The sequence below is a fragment of the Thalia democratica genome, chromosome 1 (assembly GCF_965202585.1).
Source record: "Thalia democratica chromosome 1, ktThaDemo2.hap1.1, whole genome shotgun sequence".
Lineage (NCBI taxonomy): Eukaryota > Metazoa > Chordata > Thaliacea > Salpida > Salpidae > Thalia > Thalia democratica.
This window is the reverse complement of record NC_139165.1, coordinates 96560817-96572915: the sequence shown is the minus strand read 5'-3', so window position 1 is coordinate 96572915 and position 12099 is coordinate 96560817.

Genomic DNA, 12099 nt, shown 5'->3' with positions numbered 1-12099 from the left:
AAATAACTTTTGAGATATAGCCGGTCAAATTCGGAGGCAACAATAGGTTCCATATGGGAGGCACAACTAAAACAGCAAATAACTAGAATTCACTAAAGATATATCTCCTAGCATTTTTGAAATTACCATCACAAATTTTTAGGAAATGTTCCTTGCAATATTTAAAAATACTGGTGCAAGGAATTATTAAATTTATTAAAAGAATATATATATATAAAATAAAACATTTTTTTTGTTTTTTTGTTATAAAATTTTTATTTGTTTTTGCAAAAGAATTTTCTAAAAATTGCAAGGAACATTTCTTAAAAATTTGAGGTAGTTATCTCAAAAAACCTAGGTGAAGATATATTCTTAGTGATTTGTAGTTATTTACTGTTTTAGTTGTGCCTCCCATAAAGAACCTATTGTTGCCTCCGACTTTGACCGGCTATATCTCAAAGATTGTTTTGAATTTTTTAAATCTGTAAATAGCACCTTGTAGCTCATTAAAACTATATAAAATAAGATCTTATTCTAAAAAAAGTGTTTTAACCCTCCTATGCCCTTAAACTTATTCTTATCTTACACGGATGCGTACTTCTTAAAGATACTCTTTGAATGTAATAGATAAATAATAATTGGCTTTTTATTTATTTTTTATAGTTATACGTGGTTACTTACATAATTATATAAATAAATAAAAATATGGAAGTGATGTGCTTTGAACCCTAACACAGGTGTTTCTGATCAAGAATGCACTGCCTTAACCACTCGTCCATGTTGCCTGTGGTATAGCAGCACATTTTGCGTTAACTAATGTAAAAATTTTAACAATTTTTCAAAAGTTTTTGCATTGAAATTTATTCATAAATACTAATTCAATAAAAATATGATAACATGATTAATTATGTACCTATTTTGTTAACATAACAAAACAACTAAATTAATATTTAAATTAATTTAATCATTACATTTAATCAAGTATAATACTTGCTATTTAAAAAAATACAAAACAACAAAACAAAAATTATACGTAATACACACAACAAGTTAATACACAAAACAAACAAGATAATTGACTTACTTAAACTAAATAAAAGTAATAGTTATAATAATTTAAACTGTTATGCCTAAGTATAAGCTTAATATTTAACCTATAATTAATAAACTTTTTTGAATCCTACGCCTACCCCTTACACTCATTTTATTTCTAAACTAAATGGATCTTATAAAATTTACTCCTTTATTAAACTAACTCTTAACTATTTTTAGAGTTTTGTTTTTCAATAATTTTAAAACTTTTTCATTTATACTTTTATGTTTATTTTCGCCAAAAAAAAAACTATTTTAAGTTTATATTAAAAACTTGCTTGAATATTTTTTTACTATTTTTTGTTTATATGTGATAAAAATCTCGAATCAAGATGTTTTGTAAGCGTTTTGTGTTATTTTTTATATAAAATTTTGTTTTCTCTGAGTGTTTTTAATGAAAATAGCTTAAATACAAATGAAAAATATTGTTTTAAAATACAAAGAGTTAATAAAATTCATTACTAAACGGGTTATTAACCAATGAGAATTTGAAATAAAGTTTTTGATTGTACGAACCTTGATTTAATTTCTTTGGTAAACCTGTTTTGACCATATATGTAATATTCTTTCATTTATGCATTAAAGGGTTATAAGTAGAATTCAAAATGTTTTTAAAGTGTATTCTCGTCTCGTCTCTTATAACGTGAAATCTTATTTATACTTAATTTTTCTATAAACTTCTCATCGAACCATCTTTTAATAATATTTTGATATTTACATACAAAAATTGATCTATATATGACGTTTAAACGACGTTTTATTATTTATTTTATATACAAAATGTACTAAATACCATTGTTTTTATTGAAACTGATTAAGTTATAACGTTTTTAGGTTTTCTTATTTTTTTCTGAGTTTTAACATAAAAAATTAATCACTATTGTTAGTTTTATATTTTTTTACCCAAAAGTACGTTTTTTTTAGTTGTTTATTTTAAAATTTACGTATATTTGGTTTTTTATAGGTAATTATTAAGAAAAAATAATATTTAGTGGTTTATAAAAACACTATGTAAACACCAGACATGTTATAAAGCACTGCTTTGTTTACTCGAGCGTGAAATTACTAACTTAAAACAAACCAAAGTTTATACGCTTCATTGCTGAATTACCATAGTAACTGTTAGCATTTTAACAAGTCTGGTAAACACTACTTATGTTCGATGTCATTTTTAACCATAATTAAAAAAAAAATTTATAAATTATTAAAAATTAACTGTTTTATGTTATATTACTTAAATTAGTTATTTTTCAAGTTAACTTAATACATCTAAGTTTAAAATATTAGAGTTGTTTTAGATTTTTTATTAACAATATGTTTGCTTTTTAATGTTATCGCATCATTTTGTCCCTGGTTTCGTAATAATTTGAAACTTTTTTATGCTCTTTAGCGCTACAAATTTTAAACAAATCAGCGACGCATTGGTGGAATATTCAGCAGTTTAAAAGTACACACTTTTTGTCCTATTTTTAGTTTACAGTTAAGTTTAAGGTAAGCAACTGTGTTAATTAGTATAAAATCATTAAAAACATACTGTAAAGCTACTTAAAATCTGTTTTTTAATAGAAAAATGTTTTGATGATGACAAAACAATGTTATTTATATGATATATTTTTTGAGTCAAAGTGAAGTTTTACTACTTAACATGTAAAGATTTTTAAAAATTCCAGGTTTTTCCACGTTTTACTAACAAATTTCTGATAGAGTATAAGTTTTCGGCTGTATTCAAAGTGCCTTCTTTAGAGGAAATTTGCAGTTTTCTAAGTTAGTTTTTGGATTAATTGTTTTTAATAAAGTTTTAAAAATTAATAAATTAAATCTTCCTTAAAAACATATAGTTTTATTTATATCGAACAAGTATTTTTACAGCTGAAAATAAAAATTAACACCTTAGTAACTACTAAATCTAAAAAAAATATTAAACATCTTATCGAATTGTTCTTTTAGGTTTAACGAAATAGAATAAGTAGTTAGTACCTCAGAGTATCGCTTTCGTTTTCTTTAGAGTCAACAAAATTAAATATGTTAATTATAGTTACAACTATTCTGAATTACTAATAATTTAATATAAAAGTTTTTTCGTATTAGTTTTATGTTACGTATTAGCTATAGACTAAGGTTTTTTAAACGAGAATTGGTTTGTGATTAAAAAGTATCACAAGCTTTCAATATAAGTAATACGAATTATAATTATAAAAATACAAAAAAAAAATGCAATAAAACTAGGCTCACGTTTTTAATTCAGTTTGACATTCAGTTTAGCTGCTTCTTGCTGGTTAGATGTAGATTCGACAGTCATTTTCGCATCAGCAGGCAGCAAACTAAAAAGTTTTTTTTTGAACCTACTAAATTGTTTGACTATAACTAATTACAATTATAAGACTACAGTAACCTCTCGCATTTTTACGCACTCGTGACGTTACGCACTCTCGTCTAGTTACGCATTTTAGAATTTTACAAAATTGCACAAATTTAGATAATTGTATATTTTTACTTTAAACATGTTTTTAGATTCTTACTCAGTTTTCTACATCTTTAGACTTTGTAAACTTATGTTCCTTGACTAATTGGTAAAAATTCAGTTATACCAAGGTATATCAGAAATGTTGTTAACAATAAGAGACTAAATTAAAATTCTGAAAGAAATATGACCGTGTTAAATAATGAAAGTATAATGAAATAATGAAAGTTTAAAACACAAATAAATAATACAACACTCTTGCCATTTTTCTAAGAAGAATAGAATATCAATATATTAATATATAAAGTATCAAATAAGTCACATATAAATAAACATAAAATCTACTTATAATTAAAACTAGTAAAATTTTTCAACAAGTTTTATTATTTTATATTAGTTAAAATCTCTTTTTTTAAATTTGTGTATAGTTTAAACTTTAGTTTTCATATTTATAAATAAAGTAAACAAGTTATTAAAAGTGGGAAAGTCCCCAGTCTGCTTTTGACTAGAAGCAATATTAAAAACAGCCATTATAGTAAATTTAATTGGTACCTCTCGTATCTTTACGATCTCTCATATCTTTACGCATTTTTTCTGTGGACACAATGTGCGTAAATAAGCGAGAGGTTACTGTAATTTATAATATTTTAAGTGTTAAAATCATTTAAAATAATTTTTCGATTTTTTCAAGTTTTTATAAAATTATTTCAATCTATATAAACTTTAAAAAATCTAAAACAAAAATCTTATAATCAAATATCTCACACAAAAGTATTTCATGGGATGTAATTCATTTTAAAAATCATTACTCAGATAAAATAACATTTTACTTATAAAATTTATTTGCAACTAATTAAACTTTAATCTATTTCATTTTAGAAAAATAATATACTTTATTCTTTTAAAAACTTTATAAAATATGCAAAAGTCTGATATACTTAAAAGCACTATACACCATAAATTTATCGAAAATGAAATTTCCATTATTTCGAGAAAAAAATCACTTTTATCTTTTTTTTTATGCCTCACTTATCAAACTAATCCAAACTTAGTTCATTTTTTCTAGATGTTATAAATACAAATGTGTTTTTACTTGGTTTTGAAATCTTGCCGCTTGACAACAGTCGAAGTACAGCCGAAAGTTGCCAGGTGGCGTAATGTTTATTATCTTCTCTAATGGACTCTCATATGCCCACACGTACTTCTATCTTTGTCAATAGCACGAAATCTTAACTGCTTAAAAAAAATTAATTTAAATAATGATATTTCAAAGAAGAATTAATTCTTTTAGATTAAACTCCATAAATGATAATTTTTTGACTAAGATATTTAAGAAATTTAAAGTGAAAAAAATTCTACAATATATTTCAAATATGTATAGTACAGAACTTAATCTATTCTTGGTAACTATATAAAAAATATATAGTTTTAATTACTGTATTATAACATAATCTACTAAGAAGAAGATATTATTACTTAATGAGAAGTAGAATTTCGAACAAAAATTTCTTGCAGTGTTTTCAAAGTAAATGTGACAGCTTCAAAAATTATAACACATTTTAGCTTCAAAAAGTACAAGTTTTTTCTAGTTCATCAATACCTTACATGCAATAATTTACGTAATCAATTTTTTTGCTTAGTTACGAATCTATCAGTTTGTACTATCAATATAAACTATTTAAAATTAATAAAAATATATAGTGTTTCAAAATGAATCATGATGAAATAAAAAAAGAAAATCAATTTACAATCATATCAAGCAATTTTCACAAAAAAAAAATTGAACTAAGTTAATTTAAGCACTTTATAACAAAATGTTTATATTTATAAAATCACTAATTTATATAACAGATACAAACATGGTTAGCACAAATCTGATCATTTTAAGTGATGTGGAGTAGACGAAAGTGAGTTCACAAAATTTTTCTTTTCTTAAGGTCCCGGTAGTTCAAAAAAGTAATTATTTTAGTTTAAAGCAAGAATAAACTGTGTTAATGTATATTCATAAAAAAATGACTTTCAGAGTAGTTGTGTTTTTTAACAATAAATTTTTATGACAGTTTTAAGATATCAATTTAATATAATATTGGAGACAATTAAAGGCTAATGTTAAAGTATATTTAAATCGCATATGTCTTTACTTAACAAAAACGAACTTTATTGCATTAAAATTTTTGTTCTAACACAGCCTTCATAATTTTTCCGCAAAAGTAATTAGTGTTGCTATCTTGATATAAAAACAAAAATTGGAAGGGTTGTAAGATAAAATGATTCAATTTTTAACTTTTTGAGGGAAAATGGATCCAAATTAAAACATTTTTTAATCCTAGTCTCTAGATCTGGTAGATTAAATTTATAACTGACCACCGAAAATTGTACAACAGTAAGAATTAAATGGAAATTCTTAAATATCGATAGCTTTTACCACCGAAGAATACAAACAATTTAAAGTTTAAATATCTTTTTAACCAATCTACACATATTTTTTTTTCGTACAATTTTCCTTTACTCTTTTATATCTTTAACTTTGTTTACAACATTGCATTGTAAACAAGTACTAATAATAATAAAAGTAAAGAAATCAATAATTAAACAAAATTTTTAACTTTACTAATAATATTACGACTTACAACAAACTTAAAAATCCACCCAATTTAATTGGTTGCTTGACACTATAGGTTTCTTTTCAGTTGACATCCTCCAATTGATGTTGTATAGGATGTATTCAGCAGGGAGAGGTGTATTCTTAAAATGTAAAATAAGTAATGATCTACATAGATAAGCATTTGAACTTATTTAGTTTGGATAATTAATATTTAAATGTAAAACTTATTGAGCAGATAAGTACACATAAATAGGTATACAAACTTCAGAACTAAAAATTTAACTAACGTTGGATACATTTTTTATCATGCTTTATAAGCTTTTGATAACATTTTAGCGTTTTTTAAAAGATTAAATAAACATAAATATCTCATACATATTTTTTTAAACTAAAAATTCTGCAAATTAAAAGAGTAAGTTAGTTACTACTTTGAAAACAAACCATATACCCCTGTAAGAAAAGACAAAAAAGTTAGTTGCAACATGAAATGTGTACAGACAACTTGGTTCAGAATCTGAACTTCAGATACGAATGGCAGTTCGAGGATGTCAGCTGCACGTATTTCTGTACTACACTGTCAAAAGTATATTTGGTTTTCTCAAAGTATTACTACACAAAAAGAAAAACTGTGATTCAAATAATTTATTAAAATATATATTAACAGGAAAAAGTAAAACGTTAATTAAACAAAGTAATAAAAAAACTGTGATTGTATAAAATGGTTTAAGCAGTGTTATGAGTTAACTAACTACCAAAACTGTAAACTTGCAAAGAAAACATTTTTTGTGTTACTTAACTTATTTTATAAAAATTTTAATAGGCTTGAAAAAACTATAACACAACTACAGTCTATAGTTTCTATTAACTTTTGTACACCATGCTAAACTAACAAAATCAAAAACTGACGCCTAGAGTGTTGTATATACGAAAAAAAATTTAAAGGATTCTTCAGGTAAGAGCTCTAAAATATAATAAATAGAATAAATAATAAAATTTAGACATTGTTATATGTGTCAAAAAAGTTTAAATTAAAGGTTCCCAATGAAATTAAAAAACAAAGTGTATTTTTGTTTAGAGATTCTAAAAATGTAGTATAAGCAACTGTTTTCTGTTACTTTTTGACTAACTTATAATACAGTAGACTATTTTTATAAATTATTTTATGTTGTTATATGAATTAATGTCTGCACTGTATAGTTTGTTTTTGAACTAAGTAAATCTTATGTTCTATTTACTTAAAGTTTTTAATGAAACAACTCTAATTTTATTACTTTTTTACCATTAGCTTAGAAGTGGTGCTTATTACACGGTGTATATTTTTTCTTATATATAGTTTTACATTTCATTACAAATAGTCCACAACATTGCAACAGAAGCTTTTTTCGAATTTATGAAGGATTTTAATTTTGTCTAGTATTTTGGGCTGAATATTCTACACATGTGTCGCTGATTGGCTGATCTATTTTCATAGAAATAAAACTATTCAACCGTAAATTTTGATGCTATTTATCATATTTTGGCACCACAAGTTGTTACAAGTTAGCACACTTAGTTATTACATTGAATAATTCAATAAATTTTTATGCTCTTTAGCGCCACAAATTTTAAACAAATCAGCGACGCATTGGTGGAATATTCAGCAGGTATTTTCTTGTATTTTCTTAAAGAAACAGCTCCTTAGTTTTTTACATTTTCGTTATACAATAAAACTTTATTTTGCTTGAAGAATTTTGTAAAAAATTGGTTTAATTGACTAAAACTTTTGTATTTTACTTTTTTTTTGTATATATATTTTATCACTTATAATATCATGGTAATTTTAAATAAAATCTTTCATAAGTAAGTTACTAAAGTATTTTCTTTAAGTATTTAAATAATAACTAAAACCCGTAGAGAGAATGCTGATATGTGTTGCAAATGGTGACTAGTCAAAGAATTTGTGTTGCATGAAGACATTTTTCTAGGAAAGGTCAAATATGCACGAAGGCCTTTTTTTACACAACGAGTCATTTTTTAAAGAGTGGTTTCTTATGCACGGAGACACTTTTGCATGAAACATGAAAGTAAAAAATGAAGTAAATAAAATCTAAAAAAATGATAATTAAAATACCGACCAAGGGTTAGGAGTAACAATAAATTAAAAAAATACATTAAATTAAATGTAAGAAAAAAATTGTTACTGACCAATGGTTAAGCTTAGAAACAGTAGTAATAGTAAAAACAAACAGTTAGTTAATAAAACAAAACAAAATATAAATTAAACTTTAAACCCTTGAAAATTGTTTTTTAAAGTGTTTTTGTACAAACTTCAAAATTTTAATATCTGCGAAGTAATATGATAAAATATTGTGTTTTAATTTCAAAGTTTTATACTTATTTTGTTGTTTTGACAGATCTTATTTTATGTATTATTAATACTTTTTAATACATTAAATAGCATACAATATGTTATGTGACTACTAAACTTCAAATTCTGAACTACAGTAGACTACCGCTTTAGTACGCACTTTTTTTGGTACGCATCACGCCTTAAGTACGCACTTATCAAGAAAGGTAGAATGGCCAACCTGCTGAGTTAGCCTTTCACAAATTTTAAATTAGGGTGAGTAATCCTGAGTAGTCTAAGTGGCCAATTGTGACAGTCATGTTGCTAAATGTTAATAAACTAAATACTTATGTAGTGGTTACAGAAAAGTGAAAAGAATAATGATATTTGAGCTGTAATGCTATTAAATTAATAAATCTAGATGACAAAGCTAAAAAACCTACAAATACAACATAGTTAAGTCATAACTTAATTTAAATGTACAAACATTGATGTTTTCAAAATGTTTGGTAAACACAATGTAGTTTGATACTTTATTTCTAACAAAACAAAATATAGCTTAATATTCTATTTTATACCATTGACTGACATTGACTTTCTATATTAAAAGTATGTATTAATTATGTAGAAACTTTTTATAGACAAATTAATGTTTTTCAAATCTAATAAAAAGTTTTGCAGATTAGAATTATGTATTAAATGTTATTTAAAATAAAAAGACTTGTTTATTTGGCTTAATTATTTGGTGGCTAGTCTTAAGAAAGAAAGCAAACAACTAAAGTTTATATTATACTTTGTCTTTAAAAAGTACGCACTACCCGTGCTAAGTACGCACTTTTTGGTCGGGTTCAATTTGCGTACTTAAGCGGTAGTGTACTGTATTAGGTCAAATTAAACTTTTTGTGCTTAAAAGAGTCAAACTTAGAAGCACATTTGAATTTAAAAATTTCTGTAATTATTCTTTTAATTTATTTATATTTGAATAAAACAAATTTGACCTAATAAAACTTTAATAAAACTTAAATCAAAAACATCTTAAGACACATATATATCATAGAAATTTTATTTATACAAACAAATTGCCAGTGTAAAAAAGATCATCATACTTTAAATATTTATTTGTATTGTAAATTAATAACTTAAAAAAAATCATTTTAAAAACATTTTAGTATTAGTGGAACAATTTTACATACAAGAAGAAAAATAGCTGTAAAATTTGTAAAACTATGAATAATATTTAATTTTATGCTAATTTTACTTATTAATTGTTCTGCTATTATATTTATAAATTTATGGTTGGCATAGTTTTTTAATTTGTTTTTTATTTGTTTTTTTTTCACATTAAATATTCTTTTCTAAACAAGCAGTTTACTTGAAAAAATACTTTACATGTTTTACTTATATTGAAAAAAAGTATTATGTTTTACATGTTTGAATTTTATTTTACTTGTCAACTTAGTAAGTTAGTTGTTGTAAATTTATGTTTGAACAATTTTGTTAGAAATGAATTTAAACTGTTTAGGTGATTTTTAAAAATTTGTGTTTATTATGACATACTTTTTAAACAACTTTATTTGGCTCTTATTTTTTAAATTTATGCTTTATTCTATTTAGAGTAATAAGTTTAGTAAAACTATTAAAGACAAGCATATAGTGTAGAAAATAAAAAGTTAAGCTGTTTATATACAATTTAAAGTATTTAAACACAGTCACAAAATCACAACTAAAGTTTGAAAAAATAAAATAGTTAATGTAAGTAGTATGATACTATTCTATTATATTAAAGTAGAAAGTTTTTATGTTGCATTTAAGAACAGTTTTTAAAGAAATTGATGGTATGGATGCAAACAGTTCACAACAATTTAATTTTTATTTTTCATAAATTTTATAATTAATAGTTTTTATTAATACTTTTATTAAGTTATATATTTTAGTTTAAGTAAAATTTATAAGACTTTTATTAAAATAAGTAAAAATTACTTGGAAAAAAAACTTTTGGTAGAATTTTCAATAACAATACAAAACAGATAGATTAAATATGTTTACTGTAAAACAATTATAAAATGTTAATGTCAAACTCTTTAAACAGTAGTCTGAAATTTTGGTGTTGTAACAAAACAATACATAAATGCTCAAATTAATGACTTTTATAGTTTTAATACTTTTATAATATCAATAGGAACTTCATTATTCATTAATATTTTTTAAAATGTTTTATATTGGGTTTTACAAAATAGAAAATTGACTAACTTGTTTTCTTAAAATAATCTATATCTGTATTATCTGAAAGTATACTTCAACATATTTTAACAAGCATTGGGTGATTAAAAACTTAACATACAAATTTTTATTTGTTCTCAATTATTATGTTTTCACAAGATGTCAAACTGATTCAAGTATTTTTTTATTCTTAAGGTTTCTCCAGTCAAACATTGAAAAACAAATATGTATTTTGGTTATGGTGTTTTGCTTTTCACAGAAATAAAGTGATGCATAAATAAGCTATAAATAATTCAAAACTTTAAATACTGGATGAAACAGAAACATCACCCAGTACCCCCTATCCCTACAATATTACCTCCTATGGGTGAACACTTATAGGCCAATAACAAACAATATGCAAAAAAGTAAATTAGTACTTAGCTACAGATGTAACAACATCAAATAAATAAGTGCAATTTTTTTTTATTCTGGAAATAGTTTTAAGAGTTAACCTGGGAGTTTATTAAAATTAGTTGGAAACTTTTGAGTTGAATAAATGTAATATACTTAAGTATTTTATTGTTTAATTATATTTTTCAAATACCAAGTGTTATGTGGGGAAAACTGCTACGATGTAGTGTATGGACAAACACTCTAATCAATAAAGTTTTACTATAAAATTGATAAAGTTTTATTTCTATATATTTTGCTACATTTGACAACATTCTAAATATCACATATAACACACATATAATATAAGACTGTAGAAACTCATTTAAGTAATAACAAAACCAATATATTTATTTTAAGCAGTGAAAACTTAAATGAGTTACACACTAAATATTTTGGTTTTATAGAACTTACATCAAGAGTTTAAAAACTTAGTTCTTTAAATACATCCTCTGTACAATTCACATTAGGTCATAATTTTGCCTTGTCATGGCACATAGTGGCACAGTGAAAATAGTAAAAGTGTTGAAGTCTTAAAGATGTCTTACTTTGTGAGGACTTTTGTTGATAGTTTAGTTATTATATTTCAGACAGTCACACAATTTATTTTATAATTCAGAGGTATTTAAAGTACAAAGTAATTCCTACTTGAAAAACTTCTAAACTTATGTGATTTTATAGCAGAAGATGATAAGTGATTTTTGTGTTCTTTACTAACAAAATTCATAATTTATTGCAAAATTGAAAAAGCTTTTCCCCTCAAACTGGGTTACCACTCTTTGAATCAAAAAAATAATCCTGAGTGACTAACGACTGTTTAAAGCTATACTGAGTTTTTTTTTAAATCCTAATAGAGAATCTTAAACAATTTTTTAAATTAATTGGTTGAAATTAAATTATATAATAATTAAGTTTTTGAACAAAATCAGTCATAAAATTCAAAATATTGAAAATAGATCAACTAGTTCTCCTTCAGGTCTAGAA